A 25,994-nucleotide genomic window follows, 5' to 3' on the forward strand; every position below is an offset into this window, starting at 1 on the left:
AACCTATTTTATGTGACTGGACATACTATGATACACTTTTTTAAAAGAATCTTACCCTCCTCTGTTGGGTACTGTTTTCTGTAATTTTTTTAATAGTATTGTTAGATTACAGAATGATGTTGACAAAATTCCCCGAGGAAGTGAATGACAGAAGATCTACACAGATCATAATTTACGGGAATTCATTCTGGAGACAAGTCAAAACTGTATATTTTTTATTTTTATGGGAACATTTGGGCAGATTTTCCTCCTTATTGTTTTGTCTTTTTATCATCGATTCTTCATCTACCTGGTATTACCCGTCAGTGCTAGCTGTGACTCTCCTGTCTGGGTTTCCCCCTCTCCACCCCTGCTGGGAGAACACTGCAGTCTTCACTTGGTGCCTCCCTGCCTGACACAGCTCAGAAACATGTTGTTTTATTTTAATAAATCATAATTTAGATCAGGACATTAGGCATTGTGGACTCATCTGAGGTGTCCAGTGGGACTGAATTGATTAATAAATAAACCTAAAATGTATATCCTTACTGTGAATCTAAAAGCTAGTACTGGCAAATATATCCATCAGTGTGTGTGGACTGGGGGCTGAAACAATCGTTACAGAGCTGTGCATTATTAATGAAGACAAGGAGTACAGCTTGAAAGTAATGGAATACTCAAGCACAGCATAAGAAGTAAAAGATTTGGCTTGCATTAGATATGCAGAAATAGTGAAGCAATATAATTGCTATCTTACAGGCCCCAACAAGAAAAGATTATGGGGGGAATTTTAACCCCCCAAAATTGGTGGAAGTAAAAAATGTAAATATTCCCATACCTGAACCCAACCCACCTCAAACCCACCCACTTCCGGTTTTAACAGAGGCGGGCGAGCAGCCCGCTCCCAGGAGGTGGGTACCTCATTTAAATATTTTAATGGGGCTGCATGCCTCAGATTTATTCTCCATTCCAGCTTTAACACTGGCTGGCCGGGTTTCCCGGGCCTCGGGAAGCCCAGCAACTAAAGGGAGGTGAGGACTGCTGCATGGAACAGGCAAGTGCTTTTCTAGCACTGCTTGTGGTCCAGGAGGAGCAGGAGTGTTCCTCCCCCAGCCCACCAAGGAAACCTGTTAAACTCCCCAGCGATCAGGCCCCAGCCCCCACCCAACAATCCGAAGCCCTCCCGATGTCTGCCCAGCGATTTTCTCCCCTCCTCCCCCGATCTCTCCGGCCCCCCCGCAATCTTCTCTCCTCCTCCCGCGATCTTCTCCCCCTATTTCTCCGGCCCTCCCATCGATATCTCCATCTCCCCCGATCTCTCCGGGCCTCCATCTCCCCCGATCTCTCCGGGCCCCCCCCCCAATCGATGTCCCACTGACCCCCAATCTCTCCTGCACCCCCCTCCCCCCAATCGATGTTCCTCCCAACCCCCAATCTCTCCCTCCCTCCTCTCCACTCCCCGGCTGCGGCCTGGCGCTGCAGGCCTACTCCCCGACAGCCTGCCAGCCTGCCTCTCAATCTGGCTGGCTGCGGCCGGGAAACGGAGTCCAAATATAGTAATCAAGTCCTGTTGTTAAATTCGGCAGGACTTGAGGGAAACCTGTTCTTCCGGGTTACCCGAACTCAAAACTGCCCCCCCGCTGCTCCCTCCCCACAGATATCGGGGCCTATACTTCTCAGGAAGACTTCTCCAGCGTGTTGACAAATGATTTATTTTTTGGGATGCTCACAATTGAGGTTTTTTTTACAAACAGAAATTAACTTGATGATAAATTAAGTGTTTTAATTATGGAGCCTGTATCAGTTGGTGGATGGTATAGAGAGTAGGATGGAATGTCTTGGTTGCTATTCATACATTTCTAAGAAACAAATAATGAGGTGATAACACAAACTGCAGGATATCTGCACCACACACAGTATTGAGAGCAAAATCTTATCAGAATGAGTGACGTGTTGCAACCTTAATGATATCGACATTCTGCTCCGGATTAGTAGAATTTGATCTTCATATGTTAATCGTTCTCATAAGAAAATAAAGGTCTGATTTTAACCCCCTGCAGTCGACAAGAACAGGGTGTGCGGGGTTAAAATATCAACAGCATGGTACTGATCTTGTCCACGGCACACTCGTGTCCCGCGCCATTTTAATAGGCGCGTTTTGGGCAACATCGGAGGCCTCGTCCTAGGCAGACGAGGGCCTCATTGAAATGCAAAAGTCAGGGTCTGATGACACCATTCAGACCTTGACGTTATTTTTACCTCAGGCGCAACTTGCACACAGTGTAGATCACACCTGGGGAAGTGGACATGAGAGGGTTCCCGGGCCAGAAGAAGCCTAGGTAAGTAAAAAAAAAGTTTTTGAAGGTTTCCTTGTGGGTCAGGAGGAGCTGGAATGTTCCTCCGGGCCACACAAGGATTACTTGGGCCTCCTCTGCCCCGGGTGTACCCATTCCCCAGACCCCGATCCTGAGCTGAGCCTCCACCATTTACCTACCTTGACTGCTGGTGACCACCCCAGCATGACTCCGGCTGTGGTCTCCTGCCACGCGTGACCCGCATCCAACCTGCCGGCTTCTCGTCAGTCCTGCCGGGTTCGGGCCTGGGAGTTAAAATGGCCCGGGCCACATGTTTGCAAGTCGGGGTGAGCCCACCACTTGCCCTTACACTGAACTCCCTTAATCTCTCCCTCCATGTAAACTTTCCAACCCATATTCACGGCCACCCCCTCAACCTTGCCATCACTCGTGGCCTCGCTACTCCCATTGTGTCAATTGCAGATAAGGCCATCTCTGACCATTTCCTCATATCGCTCTCCACCCACATCCCCCTTCCACCCACCTTTCCCAACTCTACTTCCTTCTGTGTCCGCCCCTGGAAAAAACTCTCTCTCAACTCTCTTACAACTGTACTTATGAAATCCCAACTGTCCAGCCGCTGGCCTTCCATTCACCATGACATTTCTGCAGCTACCAATCTGTTCAACCACACCCTCACCATTATCTTTGATGCCCTAGTCCCTACTAAAACAATTACCCTCTCTCACCCTGGACATTCCCCCTGATGCGGCTCTCATCTTTGCTCCCTTAAGTCCAAAGGATGGATATGGCGGTCAACTGGTTTAGCCATTCACCGCCAGGTCTGGCTGGACACATAAAGCACTATCGGGCCCTGCTCTCATCTGCCAAAATTGCTCACTATTCCAGAATCATTTGGAATGCAAAGATAAACCCCAGCTCCTATTCTCTACTGCTAACCGTCTTCTTAAACCCCTCTCCCCTGTCTCCTCCACCCTCACCTCCGATAACAAGTGTGAGGAGTTCATGGACTTCTTTGTCTCTAAGATTGAGACTATCCGTTCAGTTGCCTCTGCCACTTCCCTTCCTTCCCCTAGCCCACTGGGCCAAACTTCCTCTAAGGTTCCCCCCTGCCCTAGCCCTGAACTCACATCTTTCTCCAGTTTCTCTCCAATCTCCCCTCCTGATCTCTCTGCGCTCATCTTGTCTATGAGACCCACCTCCTGCTCCCTCGGCCCTATTCCCACCAAACTGCTGACCACCCAATTTCCTTTTCCGGCTCCCATGTTAGCTGATACTGTTAACGGTTCACTCTCCTCAGGTACTGTCCCCTCTCCCTCAAACCTACCATCATCACCCCTCTCCTCAAAAAAACCCCTTGACCCCTCCGTCCTTGCAAACTACCGCCCCATCTCCAACCTCCCTTTCCTCTCCAAAGTCCTTGAACGTGTTGTCGCCTCTCAAATCCGTGCCCATCTTTCCCGCAGTTCCATGTTTGAATCCCTCCAATCAGGTTTCCGCCCTTGCCACAGTACCGAAACGGCTCTCATCAAAGTCACAAATGACATCCTTTGTGACTGTGACAAAGGTAAACTATCCCTCCTCGTCCTTCTTGACTTGTCTGCAGCCTTTGACATGGTTGACCACTCCATCCTTCTCCAATGCCTCGCCACCATCGTCCAGCTGGTTGGGACTGCACTCGCCTGGTTCCATTCTTATCTATCTAATTGTAACCAGAGAATCACCTGCAATGGCTTCTCTTCCCGCTCCCGCATCACTACCCTCTGGTGTCCCCTAAGGATCTATCCTTGGCCCCCTCCTATTTCTCATTTACATGTTCCCCCTTGGTGACATCATCCGAAAACACAGTGTCAGTTTCCACATATACGCTGACGACACCCAACTCTACCTCACGACCTCTTCTCTTTACCCCTCCACGGTCTCAAAATTGTCAGACTGCTTGTCTGACATACAGTTCTGGATGAGCAAAAATTTTCTCCAATTAAATATTGGGAAGACCGAAGCCATTGTTTTTGGTCCTCACCACAAACTCCGTTCCCTAGCCACTGACTCCATCCCTCTCCCTAACATCTGTCTGAGGGTGAACCACACTGTTCGCAACCTTGGTGTCATATTTGACCCTGAAATGAGCTTCCAACCACATATCCGCAACATAACAAAGACCGCCTACTTCCACCTCCGTAACATCGCCCATCTCCGCCCTTGCCTCAGCTCATCCGCTGCTGAAACCCTCATCCATGCCTTTGTTACCTCTAGACTTGACTACTCCAATGCACTCCTGGATGGCCTCCCACATTCTACCCTACGTAAACTTGAGGTCATCCAAATCTCGACTGCCCATGTCCTAACTCGCACCAAGTCCCGTTCGCCCATCACCCCTGTGCTAGTTGACCTACATTGGCTCCCGGTTAAGCAGCGCCTCGATTTCAAAATTCTCATCCTTGTTTTCAAATCCCTCCATGGCCTCGCCCCTCCCTATCTCTGTAATCTCCTTCAACACCACAACCCCCGAGATACCTGCGCTCCTCTAATTCTGCCCTCTTGAGCATCCCTGATTATAATCGCTCAACCATCAGTGGCCGTGCCTTCTGCTGCCTAGGCCCTAAGCTCTGGAATTCCCTGCCTAAACCTGTCTACCTCGCTACCTCTCTTTCCTCCTTTAAGGTGCTTCTTAAAACCTAGCTCTTTGACCAAGCTTTTGGTCACCTGCCCTAATTTATCCTTATGTGGATCGGTGACAAATTTTTTGTCTTAAAATACTCCTGTGCAGCACCTTGGGACGTTTTACTATGTTAAAGGTGCTATATAAATGCTAGTTGTTGTTGTTGTTGAACTCTCGCCCCCGAGTTAAAATCGGGGCTCACATTCTGTCTTAAAAGTTTCACTGGAATAAGAGCTCCTCTTGTGGCTCAGCGGGTAAATGCATTGCATTGTTTACTACTGAAATGGTCCTTTATTTGTGTTGAATTAGCGGATTGCAGTTTGGGTGTATGCAAGGCGTCAGAATCACTGGGCGGAGTAGAGGAAAATCAACCAGAATTCGTGCTCCAAATCAGTATCCAGTGAACCTGTAGTGAGGATAAGATTAGGCTTGACTGTGATGGCTCCCAGTCCCCACAGTTGAACAGCCTGTTGACACATGAAGAATGAATGATCTGAATTTTCTCATCCGACTGCTGTTGCGTGTGATTTTGCAAGTCCAATAAGAATGAAAAAGTTAGTGAAAATATATTAATACCCTGTAATTTGTTTAGCTGGTGTGTCTTTTGACTGTGATTTTCTTTCCGTAACAAGAGTGTCAACTATTCAGGTTACAGAACAGTTGAGTTTCTCCACTCCTAGAGGATCTAACCAATGCTGCTTGATTCGTTATTTGTAAAGCTCTAGGACACTGGAAGCCCGTTGTGATTAGTATGCTACTGATTTTAGTGTTAAAGGATGAAAACAAACATAATGGCAGTACAGATTTGAAACTGATTGATATCATGGCAACCAAATAATTAGGAAATAATCAAATAAGTACTTAAAGTTACACATTAAAGCAAACAAGTGTGGTAAGCACAAGACATCCTATATATAGATATAGTTCAGTAAGAGAAGGGATCTGGGCCAAATTAACAGGGCAGAAGAGTATGGATCAGCAGTGGGAAGTCTTCAATTATGAAATGCAGAAAGTACAAATTAATATATTCCTACAAGGCTAAAGGGTGCATTGAAGAATTGAGTTCTGTAGATAAATAGAGGAATTAAAACTAAACTGAAACTTAAAAGGGAGGCATATCATAAAACAATATTAAGTATAATCATGAGGAATATAGAAAATATAGTAGGGAGGTGAAAAGGGAGATAAGCAGGGCTAAGAGGGAATAAATCTATTTTTATATAATATAAAAGGAAATAGGAAGGGCTTTTATAAGCATATTAAAAATTAAAAAATAGTTAGAGAGTATTCAACTACTCGGAGATGAAGGAGGAAATCTAATTGGGGATATGAAGGTATGGTGGAGATTATATTAAATAAATAGTATCTATTTATACAAATTATGGTGGAAGGGAGAATGTAGGTGTATTAGAGGAGGGTGTGGAACAATTGTTAGAGATTACTGTAGAAAAGGATTGGGTTCCAAAAGAATGAGTAGAACTCAAGATTGCTAAAGCACTAGGCCCTGATTGTATGCACCAACGTTTGTCAAAGAGGAGACAGCACTGACATTGACCACAATTTTTCAATCCTTCTTAGATTGCAAATTGTACTGGAGGACTGCAGGGTAGCCAATGTAACACAATAACAACTAAAACTAGAATGTATATAGTGCCTTTAACGTAGAGAAATATCCCAAGGTGCTTCACAGAGGCACGGGGGTAAAACAATGCTGAGCCAAAGAAGGAGATATTAGCTTTGTCAAGGAGGTGGTTTTTAAGGAGGATCTTAAAGGAGCAGAGGGTGGTGGGGAGATGGAGTGATTTAGGGAGGGAATTCCAGAGATTGAAACCTAGGAGGCTGAACGTATGACTGCCAATGGTGGGGCGAAGGGAGGGGGAATAAAGAAATCAGAGCCAGGGGAACAGAAAGTATGGGGGTGGTTGTAGGGCTGAAGGTGGTTACTTAGGTAGGGGGGGAGTGAGGCTGTGGAATGATTTAAACACAAAGATTAAAATTTTAAATTTGAGATTTGTGGGGTGGGGGGGGGGGGGGGGTGGTGTCCAAGGTCTAATGTAGATTAGTGAGGGCAACGGTAATGGTTGATTGGGAATTGGTGTGGGATAGGATAGGGGCAGCAGAGTTTTGGATGAGCTGAAGTTTAAGGAGGGTGGAGGATGAAAAGCTGGCTAAGAAAGCACTGGATTAACAGTTTGGAGGTGATAACAGCAGACGTGAGGGTTCCAGTGGCTGGTGGGTTGACGTATGGACAGAGGCAAGTGATGTCGTGGAGGTCGAAGTAGCAATTTAGGATGATGGATGGGAAATGGAAGCAGAAGCTTAGCTCAAGGTTGAAAAGGACTCTGAGGTTGCGAACAGGCTGGTTCAGCCTTAGACAGTGGCCAAGGAGGGGAGATGGAGTCAGTGCTGATGGTATGGAAATGTGGTGGTGGCTGAAGATGATGGCTTTGGTTTTTCCAATGTTTAGCTGGAGGAAGTTATGACTCATTCAAGACTGGGTGTCAGACTAGCAGTTTGACACTCCAGAGGCAGTGGTGGGATCAAGAGAGGTGCCAGAGAGGTCGAGCTGGGTGCCTTCGGGATATTTATATATTAGAACCTGACCACATTTGGATGATGTTGCCAAGGGGCAGCACGTAGATGAGGAAGAAGAGGGGGCCAAGAGTGGATACTAATGGGACATGAAAGTGCAGGGGTAGGAAGCGAAGCCATTGGTAGAGATGTTCTGGCTATAATGGGATCGGTAGGAGCGGAAATGAGGAGGGCAGTCCCACAGGGCTAGACAACAGAGATGAGGCATTGGCGGAGAATATTGTGGTCACAGAAAGGCTACAGAAAGGTTAAGGAGGACAAGTAGTGATAATAGACCATAGCCACAATCACAGAGAATGTCATTCAAGACTTTGGTTAAAGCTGTTTTAATCCAGTGGGAGGGGCAGAAACATGTTTGGAGGGATTCAAACAGGGAGTTGTGGAAAAGATGGCTATAGGTCTAGGATTCAAGAACTTTGGAGAGAAAAGAGAGGTTGGCAATGGGGGAAGGGTAGCTAGGAAGGGCAGAACAGTTGAGGGTATGGTTTTTGAGGAGGATTTGATGATGGAAGTTTTAAAAGGGCAGTGCCCGAATAGAGTGGGCCGTTTGTAATATTAGCTAGCATGGGGGCCAGGAAAGGAGGTTGGATCATCATAAATTTAGTGGAAATAGTGCCAAAAGCTGGAGGTCGGTCTTACAGATGAGATGAAACTAGAGAGGGTGGGGTGGAGGATGAATGGGTTGGAAACTGATGGTGGTTTGGGGCTAAAGCGGGAGGGGGACTTGGGGAGGTTTGATCGTGGACAAGGGAAAAGACGGGAGGGAAGCAGCAGAGGAAGCTGAATGAATGATACCTATCTTGGTAACAAACATGAACGTACAAACATACCAAAATAAAGAACTAGAAAAGACCAGCTGGTCCATTGAGCTTGTCTTATACTGTCATGGTGTAAATTCTGCACACCATCACCCCCGTCAGCTCCGACTCCCCTCTCATCAACCACACAATCTCCAGGGAGAGCGAAAAAAAGAGAAAAAAATCTTATGCCAATTTAGGAAAAAATTCTGAGATATTCCCCTCCGACCCCTAACAAGTTCCAGGAAACCACGGTGACCGGGCAACATATACCCCCAAACCCACCTACCTTCTATGTGCAATTATGTTAGCCCAGGTACCCATCCAGTTTTCTTGAGTGCTGGCAGTGAAAGAAAGAAAGAAAGACTTGCATTTATTTTGCACCTTTCACGACCTGAGGACGTCCCAAAGTGCTTTACAGCCAATGAAATACCTTTGAAGTGTAGTCACTGTTGTGATGTAGCAGCCAATTTACACACAGCAAGCTCCCACAAACAGCAATGTGATAATGACCAGATAATCTCTTTTTGTGATTTTGATTGAGGGATAAATATTGGCCAGGGTAACTCCCCTGCTTTTCTTCGAAATAGTGCCATGGGATCTTTAACATCCACTTGGTTTAACGTCTCATCCAAAAGACAGTGCAGCACTCCCTCTGTACTGCACTGGAGTGACAGCCTAGATTTTTGTGCTCAAGTCTTTGGAGTGGGACTTGAACCCACAACCTAGAGGCGAGAGTGCTACCAACTGAGCCACAGCTGTCACAGTGAATCTGTACTCATTGCATATGCTGGCAACTTATTCCAGAGGTCAAAGACTCTCTGTGAAAGGAAATATCTCCTAATATCAAACCTAGCTCTATGCTTAAGTAACTTAAACTCATGTTCACAGTCCTGCCTAGCCTATCTAGTTCAAATAGCCTATTCACACAGACTGAATCCAGGACAAAGCAACCCACTTGATTGGCACCCCATCCACCACCTTAAACATTCACTCCCTCCACCACCGGCGCACCGTGGCTACAGTGTTTCCCATCTACAAGATGCACTGCAGCAACTAGCCAAGGCTTCTTCGGCAGCACTTCCCAAACCCGCGACCTCTACCACCTAGAAGGACAAGGGCAGCAGACGCATGGGAACACCACCACCTCCAAGTTCCCCTCCAAGTCACACACCATCCTGACTTAGAAATATATCGCCGATCCTTCATCGTTGCTGGGTCAAAATCCTCCCTACCTAACAGCACTCTGGGAGTACCTTCACCACACGGACTGCAGCAGTTCAAGAAGGCGGCTCACCACCACCTTCTCGAGGGCAATTAGGGATGGGCGATAAATGCTGGCATTGCCAGTGACGCCCACATCCCATAAACAAATTAAAAAAAATCTAATTGTTTAATTATTTTAAACATCTCAATTGAATCTCTTTGAAGTTTACTTTTTTCTAGAGTGAAAAGCCCCAGCTATCTAAACTAGCTATTTAAGCTAGGTATTAATTTAGTGGCCCTCCTCTGAACGTTTTCATTTGCCTCTATATTACCCATGTGAGGGGATCAAAACTGGACACGATGTTCTAGATGAGGCCTTATATAAAGATAGTATAGTATTTCTTGTTTTATATTGAAACATCCTGACAATACATCCCAACACTTTATTTACTTTTGCACTAGCTCTACAACACTGATCGTGAGCCTTCAAAGGTACATGTATTATAACACCCAGGTCCTCTTCCACTCAGCAGTCTTGAGCATGCAACCTTGCACATACCTTTGTATATTCTGTGAATTTGAGGGCAGTTCTCTCAGCACCTTCATCCAGATCACTTATAAAGATGGTGAAGAGCAAAGACCTTAACACTGACCACTGTGGACTCCACTAGTGACTAGTCCCCACACAGAACCACTACCATTAACAAATACCTTCTATCTACACAAATGCAACTAGTTCCTCATACAACGTAAAACCTGCCCACTAGTCCCACAGGACTCAACCTTATTTAGTAGACAATTGTGTGGCACCTTGTCAAAGGCTTTTTGAAGATCAAGCTATACAATGTTGACTGGGCGACGTACATCCACCAACCTAGTGACTGCCCCAAAAAAATTAAACCAGGTTGGTGAGACAGTACTATCTTTTCTAGAAGCCATGTTGAAATTCTCTAATATCCCCTTCTCTGTCAAGATGGTCATACAATGCATCTCTAAGGATCCTTTCTTGACACCTGCCCACAATTGAAATTAAGGTAATGGGCCTGTAATTTCCAGTTTCTGATTTATTGTCCTTTTTAAATAAAGACAGCACATGGGCTGCTCTCCAGTCCATGGGAACAATCACAGTACAGTGAACTGTTAAATATAAGAGCAAGGGCTTGCAGAGTATAGACCCCATTTCTTTGATTACCCTCGGGTGGATTACATCAGGTGCACCAGCCCAATCTGTTTTGAGATCTTTTATTCTAGCCAGGACTATATCTACTTTCACTTTGACAGTTTCAGTTTTATTATCATCCCTACGATGTGTTAATTGGCAACTCAGCATCATCTTCTGCCGTGAACACCAATGCAAGGTAGGCATTTAGGCTGCGATTTTGCTGGCACTCAGAGGGCGGGTTCAGAGGCGGGTCAGCTGTTAAATTCAAAATGATTGACAGCGGGTTGGGAATCCACCGCGAACCCGCCTCCATGTAAGTTTCCAAAGTGTCGGGTCTGCTATTTCAGAACAGACCTGACACCAAGCGGCGGGGGAGGCATTTAAGATAGTCAACTGCTTGTTAAGTGCTTGTTAACTGCTATTTTGCCAGCCTTTTACTATTTTCTATTTTCCCACATTTTTAACGAGGTTCCTGTCGTTCGGAGATCACATCAGGTGAGTAGGTCGGGTTCTCTATGTCCCCCCATTGCTGTGAATAGGTGACAGCTGCAAAACTGGTATGAAAGCTACCATTTCACAACTGGTCACTTTCCAACATCAGAAGCTTGAGCCTTCAGGACTTGGAAGACACTTTTGAGCTGTATGCAGTTTGGAAGTGTTTGGAGTAAACTCTCTATCCACTGTCACCTCCTTGGAGCAAGCTCTCTCACCACTGACAGATCGCTTTTGTCATCTCAACTTCAGCTGCCATCTATTCCAGCAACATCGATGCCCTTGAAAAAATCTCACCTTAGTCCTCTGAATCCTTCCACAATCATCCCCAACACCAACATTACCAGGCACACCAACATCAGCAATAACAACACCAACCTTCTCCGCATTCAACTGATGCTGCACAGGACACAGGGCATCAGCACCCGACCACATTGCTGCCCGGGAGGCCAGTGATGGCATCACCATGGCCACATTTACTTCACTTGACGCTGTACACCCTGGCTGCCATATGATGCACCAGGTTAACACCACCCCACACCAGCACCATAAAGCATTCCTACAATGTCGTTCCTTTCACACTCATCACCATTGCGGGGATACTGTTATGTCTCACCATTCACTGCAACTCACTAAGACACTTCCAAAGGTGAGCCCAGATCTGTACAATAAGACAAAGTGTTGAAAATAAAGAATTCAGTGTTTGACAACACATTACCCAAAAATTTACATGAACATTGCATAAGACACCCAAGTGCCTACCCTTGTGTGTTGTTAGCTGGAATGATTGGACTAGGATGAGGGTGAGTGTGAGGGGTGGCTAGTGAGATGGGGAAGTGATAATGTAGGTAGAGAGGGATGGGTGGAGGTGCAAGGTAAGTTGATGTGAGTAAGGATGTGCAGGAGTAGGGTAGGGAAGGCAGAGTGATGAGGATGTGATGAGTGGCACAGCAGGATGAGGTTGAGTGTGGCTTTGCAGTAACGTTTCGTGATCTACTGAGATCATTGAAAGGTTTGCGCCACTGCAGCCAGGTACTCTTGGCGACATCCCTGCTTTTGCCCTCCTGTGCAATGTGCAACCAGGTTGCATTGATCTCCTGGGGAGGTCTCTTCTGCCCATGGGAAGGGAGGAGAACCTCCCTCCATATGCATATGGAGGGAGTCCTGGGAGAGCCTGGGTGCAGCCTGCACCTTTGTGCAGTGCTTGTCAGTGTTTGCAGCACCTCAATGCTATAGAATACTGACAGCACAACTGTCAAAATGAATGTGACCATGGTCCCTTTAAAGAAACCGGCTGATGACACGTCATCAAATGATGTCATCAGGCCCACTTCCTTTTAATTGGCCAGGAACACCGCAGGGTGGGCTTAACAAGCCCTATTAATGGAAAATCCTTTTGACAGAGCGGCTGCAGCCGGGAGTGGGACCAGAACCCGCCAACCAGCATTCCCGCCGTGAACCCGCCTCCGCTGGGAAAATCCAGCCCTTAAAATCCATGAGCTCCTTGCACTTGTTGTTAGAGGTGCGAGTGGGGGAGGGGTTTATGTAGATGGTTGGCATTAGGGAAAGGATTCTGGGGTTGTCTTTGCTCCCCAAGATGATTCTACAGTAGGGGACAGTTTTGGCAGAGGAGAGCAAGGATGGTAGAGCTTGATGCGGTCGATCCAAATCTGGCAATGCAAGGCTATACAAGTTGTGTGCTAAGTTTGTGACCTTTGGACTTAAGGGAGCGATGATGGGGCCATACCAGGGGGATGGCAAGGATGGGAGAGAGTAAAGGTTTTGCTGGGATGGAAGGCGTCAAAGGTGGAGGGACTAGTTGAGCAAATCATTTGCTGCAGTTATTATGGTGAATGGAAATCTAAAGGCTAGCCAGGTGGGGGTTTCAGAGTGTAGTTGGAAGTGACTTGGAGCAAAGTGGCAGGGTGACTGCAGAAAGAAATGGGGTTGAAGGTGGTAGGGGGATATGGGTTGTGCTGGATACAAGGAAGCGGTTGGAAATAGCCTTGTTAGTGAATGAAACCGTGGAAATAGAGAGGCCATGAGAAATCACAAGGTCACGGTGGTGGCTATGATTATGGGTAGGAGAGTTTATATAGAGGGAGAGTTTCAGAGAGGACAGGAAGATGGTAAATTCAGAGGAGAGTGCTAGGGCAGCTGAGCTGGAGATTGATATCACTGAGGATGAGGAGCTTCTCAGTGCTGAGGCTGAGGAAAGAAAGGCCGGAAGCTATCTTGGGGAGAAACTCAGGATGGGGATTGGGGAGGTGTAAACCTGAGGATTTTAAAGGTAAGGTTGGAGTGGAACAAGATAAGGTGCTCGATGGAGGAAAAGGTGCCATTGAAATAGGGGGAGAGGCCAAGGTATGACTTGATGATAAGGGCCACACTGCCACCAGTATAGGTTGGGCAGGGCAGGTGGTAGAAGATATAGCCAGGTGGGGAGGGTTTGATAAGGGGGCGAGGTGTCCCCACCCATCTATGATGAAAGCCAGGATGTCAATACCTCTGTCAACATCTCATGCTAGGATGTCAACACCTCTGTTTAAGAAGAGAGAGTAGGATAAATTGAGTAACTGTAGAGCACTTAGTCTAATCCTAATTTTGGGCAAACTCTGAGACACCAAATATGTGAGAATTTAGGGATGCATGTGTTAATCTCAGGACTGTCAGCATGGATTTGTTAAAGGCATGTCATGTTTGACAGATTTAACAGAGTTTTGTTGAAGAAGTGACTGATTGGATATATAAAGAGAATGCAGTAGTTGTAGTGTATATGGATTTTCAAAATGCCTTTGATAAAGTGTCTCCCAGGTGCTAGATGAAAAAATTCAGGCATATGGTATAAAAGGAAATGTAGTAACCTGGATAGAAAGTTGGAAACAAAGTATGAGGTAATGCATTATGGGAGGAAAAACAGGAATACAAATATACATTCAATGGAAAGATGCTGAATAGTTTGGACAAATAGATACGTAGGGGTTCCAATACCTAATTTTTTGAAAGTGTGAGTGCAGGTAGATAAAACCATAAAAAGGCCAATAGAATTTTGGGAACAAAAAGAGCAAGTGAAAAAAGGTAATAATAAATTTGTACAAAACAAGGTTAGTTTGAGTACTGTGTGCAGTTTTAGTCACCCCATATAGAAAGGACATTAAAGCCATAGAGAGTATATAACATAGATTCATGAGGATGATAGCAAGGATGGGAAACTATAATGATGAAGAAAGACTTGAGATACTGGGACTATTTCCACTGGAGTGGAGAAGGCCAAGAGGAGATTCTGTAGAGGTTTTCAAATTATGAAGAGTTTTGATCTGGTAAACAGGGAAAAACTATTTCCCCTGGTTGGGGAGTCATTGACAAGGGCTCATCAGTTTAAAGTTGTCACCAAGAGAGCGAAGGGATAGGTTAGAGCATGGAATGCTTTGCCACAGAGAGTAATCGAGGCAGAGACCATTTAATCTTTTAAGGAAAAATGGATAAATATTTGAAGCAGTGGAAGATATGGGGAGAAAGCATGGCAGTGGAATGAGTTTTGGATTGCTCACAGACATGATGGACTGAGTGGCCCCCTTTGGTGTTGTTAACTCCTATGGTTTCTGTATATATGATGCATTTGTGAGAGGATTGACTGGTGGGTTAACACACTATCCTTTCACTTCTGGGACTTAGGTTTGAAAGTATCCTTTATTAGTGGAATAAAAAAAGTCTCCCTCCTCTGCTGGCTGTAATGGTCCTAAGTGAAATGCGATTGCACAGCCTGAACCAATTCCTGTTGGGTGTGACCCCATGGTACATAAATTGATGACTAAATCCACTTTAAATTTGAAATCTCATTTAGATAGGCAATAGGATGGCTATAATGTGAAAATGAAAAAAAAGGCACAATGATTTTCCAATAGTTTCAAAAATGGGGTTGAGATAGCCCAATGTGCAGGCTTACGTGCAGAGGCAGTTCAGAGAGTGGGTTGCACTAATTTCTTTGATGGGAGTCTCTCTTGCTAATTTAAGTAGGCTACAGGCACATGAATAACTTTCCTAGAGAGCTTGGCCAGTAGCACACTTGGCTGGAGATTGGGAAATCTGACAAGCAGCTCTTAAAGAGCTGCAGGATTCCATTAAAGAGAAAGTTGTGGTGGTGATAGAAAGTTTACTAATTATACACAGTTGTACGGTTAGTCTTGATGCTGAATGATTGAAGATCCTTCTGCAGTAAAAGCATAGCTGAAAGCTGCATTGAGGAAGGCCACCAACTCAGTTAGCGCTGTTAGCTAGCTGGCTCCAAATACAGAAAAAGTTTCCTGATATCAGGGGAAAGGTGAAGGTAACTGTACTCCTTGGCTCAGTGGTTGCACTCTGGTTTCTGACAGAAGGTTGTGGGTTCAAGCCCCACTCCAGTGACTTGAGCACATATTCTAGGCTGACAGTGCAGTACTGAGGGAGTGCTGGACTGTTGGAGGTGCCGTCTTTTGGATAAGACGTTAAACCGAGGCTCCGTCTACCGTCTCAGGTGGACATAAAAGATCTCACAGCACTTTTTGAAGAAGAGCAGAGGAGTTCTCCTGGTGTCCTGAGCAACATGCATACCTCAGTCAAAATCTAAAACAGATGATCTGGTCATTTATTTCATTGCTGTTTGTGGGCACTTGCTGGGCACCAATTGGCTGCCGCGTTTTTCTACATTACAACTACATTTCAAAAAGTACTTAATTGGCTGTAAAACGCTTTGGGATGTGCAAAGCACTGTATGAATGCAATTCTTTCCACTCTTCAATTTTGCTCAGATTTCTTGTGAGGTTTACCAGCCTTGGCCCAAACCTAAATTGGGAACTAGTGCAGCCTCTGGGAGGCGTACGCAACCATTGTGCTTTATTTGCACTCCGCCATTATGCCAAAGCTGCATGGCACACTTTTCTCGAAGGTGGAGATAGCAGCAGCCAAGGAACAGCAAATAGATGCTGAGGCATCCAGTCCAAGGTGCTCCTCTGCTATTAATGGGTTTAAAGTGGGATCAGCAACCATGGATGCAGAGAGGCATACACGTAGTGTTTCTTCTACTTCAAAATATGTGGGCACCACTCACTGCTGTACAATGAAGGCATTGTGGCTGCTTGCTGGATAATGACCACTGACATACATGATGGTTGGATACAACCTGAACAGTAATTGAATGCAAACTCCTTCTGTTCAAGTAGGCTATGGGACTGATAGAGAATTTGGATGCCCCTATGGGTGCTGTCTACAACATTGTGCACTCAAATAACTCTGCCATCCAGTGAAAACTGTGTTGTCCAGCTGATGCTCCTTTCCACAGAAAACAATGATGAACCTTTTTGTGCCTTGCAAACACTGTTCATCATTTGCTGGACCCAGGTGTGCCGTGCAGACTGGCTGAAGTGGCAGACATCACCTGTGATGAATTGAAATGATGTGGTGGCAGTAAAGCTTCATGCCATGGTAACCTCCTCTTCTATGGGAAGTGCTGTCCCTGATCCAGATATTACCTGAAGGTTATCTTGCAGCAGATGGTACAAGTCTATAGTTTAAGAACATAGGAACAGGAGTAGGCCATTTAGCCCCTCGAGCCTGTTCCGCCATTCAATGAGATCATGGCTGATCTGCGACCTAACTCCTTATACCTGCCTTTGCCCCATAATCCCTTAATACCTTTGGTTAACAAAAATCTATCAATCTCAGATTTAAAATTAACAATTGATCTAGCATCAATTGCTGTTTGCGGAAGAGCGTTCCAAACTTCTACCACACTTTGTGTGTAGAAGTGTTTCCTAATTTCACTCCTGAAAGGTCTGGCTCTAATTTTTAGACTATGCCCCCTAGTTGTAGACTCTCCAACCAGCAGAAATAGTTTCTCTCTATCTACCCTATCTGTTCCCCATAATATCTTGAAAACTTCGATCAGGTCACCCTTTAACCTTCTAAATTCTAGGGAATACAACCCTAATTTGTGTAATCTTTCCTTGTAATTTAAACCTTGGAGTCCGGGTATCATTCTGGTAAACCTACGCTGCACTCCCTCCAAGGCTAATACATCCTTCCCAAGGTGTGGTGCCCAGAACTGTTCACTGTACTCCAGGTGTGGTCTAACCAGGGCTTTGTATAGCTGCAGCATAACTTCTACCCCCTTGTATTCAAGTCCTCTAGATATAAAGCCCAGCATTCCATTAACCTTTTTGATTCTTTTCTGTACCTGTTCATGACATTTTAATGATCTATGTACATGGACCCACAAGTCTCTTTGGACTTCCACTGTTTTTAGCTTTTTACCATTTAGAAAGTACCCTGTTCTATGCTTTTTAGGTCCAAAGTGGATGACCTCACATTTGCCTGCATTGAAATCCATTTGCCACAGTTTTGCTCATTCACTTAAACTATCAAATCCCTTTTTAATGTTATGCTTTCACTTACACTGCCTACAGTGCCGCTTATTTTTGTGTCATTGGCAAATTTGGATATGTGGCTTTCTATCCCATCATCTAAGTTGTTAATAAATACAGTGACTATTTGAGGCCTCTACACAGATCCCTGCGGGACACCACTCATCACATCCTGCCAATTAGAGTACCTGCCCATTATCCCTACTCTCTGTCTCAAGCCGCTCAGCCAATTTCCTAACCAGGTCAATAATTTACCTTCAATTCCATTGGCTTCAATTTTAGTTAATAGTCTCTTATGAGGGACTTTATCAAATGCCTTCTCAAAGCAGCTGCTCTTGTGAAGTTGAGGTAACATAAATAGGCCTCCATTTACATGAAGGATTCTATAAATGCCCATCCTGGCTGAGTGACCGGTGTGCATCAAATCTCTCAAGTGTGATTTCACCTGCATTTGTTGGCCCCTTGTGAATGATTCTTATCTAAGTCACAGAATCACAGAATCACAGAAACCCCACAATGCAGATAGAGGCCATTTCGGCCCATCGAGCCTGCACCGACACATATCCCACCCTATCCCCGTAACCCCACGTATTTAATCCCCCTAACACTAAGGGTCAATTTATCATAGCCAATCAACCTAACCCGCACATCTTTGGACTGTGGGAGGAAACCGGAGCACCCGGAGGAAACCCACGCAAACACGGGGAGAACATGCAAACTCCACACAGACAGTCACCCGAGGCCGGATTCGAACCCGGGTCCCTGGCGCTGTGAGGCAACAGTGCTAACCACTATGCCACCGTGCTGCCCTCATACAGTGCATTTGGATCCCCAAAGGATTACCCATCCTCACCACTTTATATGATGCAATTTAAATGTCAGCATCAGCCAAGAATAATGAAGGGCAATATCGGCAAGAAAAACCCAAAAATGATTGACTATCGAGCAAAATCAATTAATGCAGGAGCAAGATATCATTAAAAATGTAATAAAAAAGACTTTACCAGGAACTGAAACAACCAGCCCACTTCAGGAAGCCTGCTTGAACAGGCCCAATTCCCAGAACTCCCATGTGTTCATTTTATATGGGTGAGCCGCACACTGTGGGCGAGCCCATGCTCAAAGTAGGATGGTTTGGTATGGGAGCTGCTTTAAATAATTTACATATTTAAAAGAGCACATGTCTGTAATGCAGCCTCATCAGCAGTTGAAAAATCAGGTGTGATGGGAATTGGATGCACAAGGTAATAAAATAGGCTAGATTTTCCAACTTACACCAGCCACCAACAAGGCTGCAGTCAGAGCCTTGGAAAATCAAGTCCAAGAAATCCTGCTTCTGAGAATAAAAAAATACAATTTGACTTATTCAATCAAGTGAATCAGTGTCTAGAATATATTGTACATTAAATGACAGAAATCATGTGTTCCTATGAACTGTGAGCATCGCCAGGGGCGATCCACTTGTATTATATTAAAATTCTGGAGGATAGTACACACTTCCATCACACTTTTCCATTGCATTTTTCTGTCACTTTTCATTGATTGGCTCAAATCAGAACTGAAGAGGTAGGAAATGCACAAATGAAAAATGAGGTGAGCGGCTACAGAACTACCAATGAATCTTCTTAGGCGGTCCCTCGGAACTGAGGATGACTTGCTTCCACATTAAAAATGAGTTCGCAGGTGACTGATGAGTCCAATGCAGGACCTACAGTCTCTGTCACAGGTAGGGCAGACGGTGGTTGAAGGGGCGGGTGGGTGGGGTGCTTGGGTTGACGTGCGCTCCTTGCGCTGCCTGCGCTTGGCTTCCGCTTGCTCCCGGCGAAGAGACTCGAGGTGTTCGGCGCCTTCCCGGATGCTTCTCCTCCACTTTGTGCGGTCTTGGGCCAGGGATTCCCAGGTGTCGGTGGGGATGTTACACTTTTTCCAGGAGGCTTTGAGGGTGTCCTTGAAGCGTTTCCTCTGCCCACCTGGGGCTCTCTTGCCGTGCCGGAGCTCCGAGTAGAGCGCTTGCTTTGGGAGTCTCGTATCGGGCATGCGGACAATGTGACCCGTCCATCGGAGCTGATTGAGTGTGGTCAGAGCTTCGATGTTGGGGATGTTGGCCTGAGCAAGAACACTGACGTTGGTGCGCCTATCTTGCCAATGGATTTGTAGGATCTTGTGGAGGCAGCGTTGATGGTACCTCTCCAGTGTTTTGAGGTGCCTGCTGTACATGGTCCATAAAGCACTAAGGGTTGAAGAAAACAAACAATCAGAATGACCAATTAGAAGAACATACCAATAAAAAAAAGAACCAATTAAATTACTTTAAACATTATTTGAATTTGTTTTAGCCAATTTTTGGCACTCAGCCTGGTGAGTATGGGTCACAAATAAGGCTTCAAGCATAATCAGAACACAACAAATTATATCAATAATGTGATTAAATAAAAAGAAAGACTTGCATTTATATAGCGCCTTTCACGACCACCAACGTCTCAAAGTGCTTTACAGCCAATGAAGTACTTTTGAAGTGGAGTCACTGTTGTAATATGGGAAATGCGGCAGCCAATTTGCACACAGCAAGGTCCCACAAACAGCAATGTGATAATGACCAGATAATCTGTTTTTGTTGTGTTGGTTGAGGGATAAATATTGGCCAGGACACTGAGGATAACTCCCCTATATGCCTGTAGAGTTGTCTTTTGTGTATTTGAGTAATTTAATTAATGTGAAGGCCTCGGCTCTCAGTTAAGTCTTGGCTTGAAGTTGATGTTTTGATCAACAACTATAATGTACTTTGCTTCAGAAGGTGGCAGTCTGAGCATGGGCAGAATTTCCCCATGTCAATCAAGTAGCATTCTGTCAGGACAAGTGTCAGGGTGACTCATAACCAGAAGGGTATATCTCTTTGTGGTGTGAAAGAAAGATTTGGAAAGAAACTCAAACAATCCAAAGTTTTTCCAAGTTATTTGGAAACAAACTAGGGAGTGAATTTTTCAGTCAGAGATAAAAAAATAAATACACACGTAAAGGAGCATACAATAATAGTTATGGTAAATCATTAATAAAAGTGAACAAGATTATAGAATTTCATTCCTAAAACAGTGATAAAAATCCCAGGATACCATATAATAAAAACAGAATGACATTTCCAATTACATAAATGACTTACTCTGATAACAGGCTGGGGCCGCCAGGCGGGAATGGGGCAGTAGTGCTCTGAAAATAGCAGTGTTGAACTTACCGCCCTATTCCCGATGCCGCTCTGCCCACCACCATTTGTTGGGGGCCTTGAGAAGGGTGGCCAGAGCACCCGCCTGTTTCAGGCAGGCACTTCGTTAAGGCACGTAAATCGGGTCCCATGAAGTACATAGGCCACAGATATAATTTTCAGGTACTAATGGGCGGAGGGTGCACTGTGCTGGCCGCTCACAACTGCCCAGAATAGAAGCTGAGCCATTGATTTTGCCGGGACCAAGGAGTGGGGATGCTCATCCTGGCCCCATAAAAATCTTCTGGCGCAATGGTCCTTTTGTTCCCCCTCCAGTTTAAACCTCCAACTTCCACCGGGGGGCTCTCCAGATTTCAACCCCTCCCGATCAGCGAGCTGCCTGTGAGGTGCTGGTTCAGTGCTCACAGATTGTCAATCAGTTAATGTTGCACCCTTGCCTCTGAGTCAGAAGGTTGTGGGTTCAAGTCACACTCCAGAGTCTTGAGCACAAAAATCTAGGCTGACACTCCAGTGCAGTATTGTTGGAGGTGTCGTCTTTCGGATGAGGCATTAAACCGAGGACCCGTCTGCTCTCTCAGATGGACGTAAAAGATCCTATGGCACTGTTTCGAAGAAGAACAATGGAGTTGTCCCCAGTGTCCTAGCCAATATTTATCCCTCAATCAACATCACTAAAACAGATTATCTGGTCATTATCACATTGCTGTTTGTAGGAACTTGCTATGCGCAAATTGCCTGCCGCATTTGCGACATTGCAATCGTGACTACACTTCAGAAAAGTACTTCATTGGCTATAAAGCATCCAGTGGTCGTGAAAGGCTACATAAATGTAAGTCTTTCTTTCTTTAAATGAGATCTGACCATTAACATGGCTCAGGTCTCTTGTCAAGGATATCTGGAAAATAGTATGCTCGCTCCGCCCAGCCCCGCCCGATGGCTGCCAATAGTTAAAAAAGTTAAAACCATGAGCAACACTATGAGAGATCTGCTAGTATATATAAAACTCATGTGTCTCGTATGTTTGTCTCACACCTCAAAGTATGAAAAGTGGCACCCATCAAAATGTTACACTTGAAAAGCAGCACGCTTGAGAGCATATGCCACATTTGCACCTGATTATTGCAAACATAATTTTCATAAAGTAGCAACAAATTACAACCAAATGGGTACCAAATGGGTGGCAATTGGGAACAAAAATGGTCGATTAAGAATCAATAGTCAGCAATGACTATCATTAAAATAACTAGCAAGAAGGAGAAGGAAAACCAATGAATCACTCAAAATATTTTTTGAAAATTCTGTAGGCTTTCATTTTGTTTTTTCAGTAACCAGAGGACATTGTACTAAAAATAATTGGCCCAAAATTCCTGGAGCCCCACTCCACTGCTGGAAGTGCCTGATTTTGGCCACCAGTCTGCTCCATCTCTGACCTTATCACCAATCCCGGCGATGTGATCATTTGCATGATACAGTGTCCATGTATTTTCACTATTATTGGGGAAGTGGTGGGGGGCTGGGGGGAGAATACAAGAAACAGCTTTGGAATTTTTTATTATTGACAAAAGGCGGTGGGAATCCTGCACAACTGCGTCCTGCACCAAATTCTGATTCCCCCCAACCAGATAATGCTCTTGTTGTGCCCCCTCTGTCCCCCCAGGCCCAGGAGTCTCAAGCTCAAGGTTTCTTACACAACCACAAAATTACATTATTACATTTACTTATAGTTGTCTTTTCTGACCCCTGTTGTAGATATTGGACAGGTAGGCTGGGATCACAAATAAGAAGTTGTGGCTTGCTTTGTGAATGGCCATTCTTGCTCAATTATATAAAAACAATTATGGTGCTTTAAAGACTCAGCCAGTATTCTGAATGGACAAACAAAAGATTTTTGACCCATAAACAGCTTCTGATTGAAAATTAGGTGCAGGGAAAATAATATCAGAAGAGCGCTCATCAAAGTTTGTGGTAATACCAGTTCTATTCAACAGTTATACTTCTGCTTCTCTCAAGATTCCGTAGTTTTTATTTGAAAATTCTTCATCCTGCTCCTCTCCCCTTGCATCCTGCTACGTTCCGCTACCCCTTCCCCCTAGCCGCCCCCATGCTCTGGTCCCCACCCTATTATCCAGATCTTGGACTACCTGTGAGCAATGCCACCGAAGATCATCTGTTATAAAGTTAAAATAATGAGTTAACGAGAATAATTTCAACTTGGCCTCAAGCTTTACTTCCATGGCTGATGAAGGTGAAATTTCATGTATTTACCACCCAGATAGCACCTGAAAAATAGATGCCACACACAGAAAAATTGTGTCCTGACCCTTTGCATCTGTTTAGCACCTGAATAGCATGGTTTCTGAATTTCCTTTATGGTGTTCTGGTGGCTCCACCAGACTGCACCAGACTGCACTTGAAGAGGGAGAAGTAATGTAAATTACATGCAAATGAATGTCAGAGAGCTCTGCACACAGATTTCTTGTAGTGCTACTGATTACTTCCAGAGCTGCTGTTTAGGTGCTGTGTGTGTTAAGAAACAGGTTGGTATTGTCAAGAAAGGTCTTTATTTTTGTATTTGTATGAATAAAAAAATGCAGCTTCAGTACTTATTACAGAATAATGTTTGTTTTTACATTTAGTGATGGCAGTAGTGTTTTAGTACTGTGTTCCCCCGCCCCTTTTTTACCAATACGGCTTACTTGAAGGCAGATGAGGGGAAACAAATAATAACCCCACCCCATGACATTTGCTGAATTCATTTGCCTGGCCCTCTCCTACCACAGAGCAAAGAGACCCCCTTCCCTCTGACCGTACACCTGCTCCGTCTTACCTGAAATAAAAAGAGAAACCTCATAGTCAAACCAGCTCCCTTCTCCTATTCCTCAACCATCATTCTTCATACTCACACTTGCTTTCCCTGTTCTTCCACCTTCTGCTTAGCACCACGGTGTTGTCCTTTCATCATCGCCCTCTAAGGTAGGCTCTGGAACATAGGAACAGGAGTAGGCCATTCAACCCCTCGCGCCTGTTCCGCCATTAAACGAGATCATGGCTGATGTGCGACCTAACTCCATATACTCGCCTTTGGCCCATATCCCTTAATACCATTGGTTATAATAATGTGAGAAGCCAACTGGCAATTTGGACTATTAATGGTGACACAGCAGGGCTTGTCCGGGACCTCTCGCAGATCAATCAGTGAAAATTTCTAACTGAGAACCATACCACTAGACCAATGAGCCACTAGGTGTTACAGCACCTACCACTGACAAGACGACGTTTGATCACTTCCATGTTTCCCTCAACATTAACTTCTTCTTGACCGTATCCAAAATCCTCCACAATTATCTCTGCTAGAGAAAATTACCCCCACCCCCAGCTCCCTCTCCAACACTTTTTCAATCACCCAATTTCCTTTGGCCATTCACCAACTCAACACTGCTGCTGATCTTGGCCTGCTCAATAATTCACTTCCCTCTGCTTTTGATGACTTCATCCCCTGAAGTCCTTCACCCAGCTATTTTTTTTAGTTGACAACTTCACATCCTTAAATCTAATTACTGCAGACTTCAGTAAATCTGGCCTAGTTGTTTATTCCCAAATCTGACTGGATTAATACCACTCCTCCCTCCCCAAGGCTAAATCCTTTTACTCCAGGATTATCCTTGTGGGTAAGGAAAATCTTAAGAGTCCTTCTCTCATTGACAAATCAAATACTTTGACCCCCTTCCTGTGCTCCACCCACGCTCACATTGAAAGTCAAATGTGAGTAGTTCATGGATCTTTTCATTTTGAAAATTGGGACCATCTCCTCGGCCACCTCCTCCTCAGTCTCTTCTTCCTCTTTGCCCTCGACCTTCCATACCCCTTCCCTGACCTTCTGTCTCTCTTCTACATCTCTCCCCTTTCCCCCCAGAGCTGATCTCCTCCATGACACTCACCCGTTGTGACTTTGATCCCCTCCTAACCCAGTCCGCATCACACAATTTCAGAATCTCAGCCCAGGGATGGTAGCACAGTGGTTATGTTACTGGACTAGTAATCCAGAGGCCTGGGTCAGTAATCCAGAGAATGTCATATAATACAGTGCTCAGAACTGCTTGCAATACTCCAACTGTGGCCTAATAATGTCTGGTACAAATGTAACATCCTTGCTTTTGTATGCGATGCCTCTATATATGCCCTACACAGACTCCCATTTGCCTCTTTATTGTCCTTTTCTACCTCTACTACCACCTTTAAAGGTCTACATATCAGCATTCTTAGGTCTCTGTTCTTCGACTCTGTTAAGAATCTTGATGTTTTGGGTATATTTTCTTTCACTCCTATTCCCTCCAATGTTCTATTTCACATTTCTGTGCACCTGCCACATATTTGCCCACTTTGCCTACCTATATCTTTCTATAATCTCTTGCATCCTTCCTCACAATGGCCCTGATTTGGTGTCATCGGCAAAGTTTAATATCATTCCTCTTATGTTTATGTCCAAATCATTTATCTAAATAAAAAACAAAAAAGAGGTTCTAGTATAGATCCCTGAGGCACACCACTACTTGCCAAGCTGAAGAACATCCATTTATCCCTACATTCTGGCCTACATACATCTCCCTATCCACACAGCTACATTCCCTTTAATACCATGTTTTTCAGTCTTTGTAACAAGCCTCTTACAAGGCACATATCAAATGACTTCTGAAAATCCATATATACAACATTTACCCTATTCCCTTATTTCATTAAGTTTTTTTAATACAAGAAGCTATGAACAAATCTCCAGTTAATGGCCATTTCTAGGAGGGTTTCTCCTTTAATGCACATTTTGGGGGCAGTTTTCCTTCCAGCTCTTCCTCTGTATCTTATTTTTAAAGAGTTTGTTCCCCTCTTAGAATCTTGTCCCCAGTAAGTACAAAGAATTGAAGAATTAAAGTTTGTAATTGAATCTTCAGATTTTGGGACATGCACGTCACAGTGCACATCTTGCTTGCACTCTCAGTGCTTTCTTTTGGACACCACCCCTTTTTAAAATTTATTGAGAAATATTGGCCTGGAATTTGCCGTCAGTGGCGAAGCAAAGGCTTTTGCCTCTGGCCCCGAAGAAAGCGCTTGTGATCTCTGTGACGAGAAGTTTGACTTTTTCGACGTGCAAGTGATTTCAGTGCAGTGTAGTGGGGAATCCC

General features: G+C 44.8%; 1 protein-coding gene across 2 annotated transcripts in view; it reads left to right on the forward strand.

The window, feature by feature from the left end:
- Positions 1-25,994, forward strand: part of LOC147111863 (fibroblast growth factor 9) — a 59,609-nt gene that overhangs the window by 14,002 nt on the left and 19,613 nt on the right. The window lies entirely within an intron of this gene.

This window comes from Somniosus microcephalus, chromosome 10 (assembly GCF_052327205.1).
Source record: "Somniosus microcephalus isolate GS21.2 chromosome 10, FLI_Smic_1.0, whole genome shotgun sequence".
In the NCBI taxonomy this organism is placed as follows: domain Eukaryota; kingdom Metazoa; phylum Chordata; class Chondrichthyes; order Squaliformes; family Somniosidae; genus Somniosus; species Somniosus microcephalus.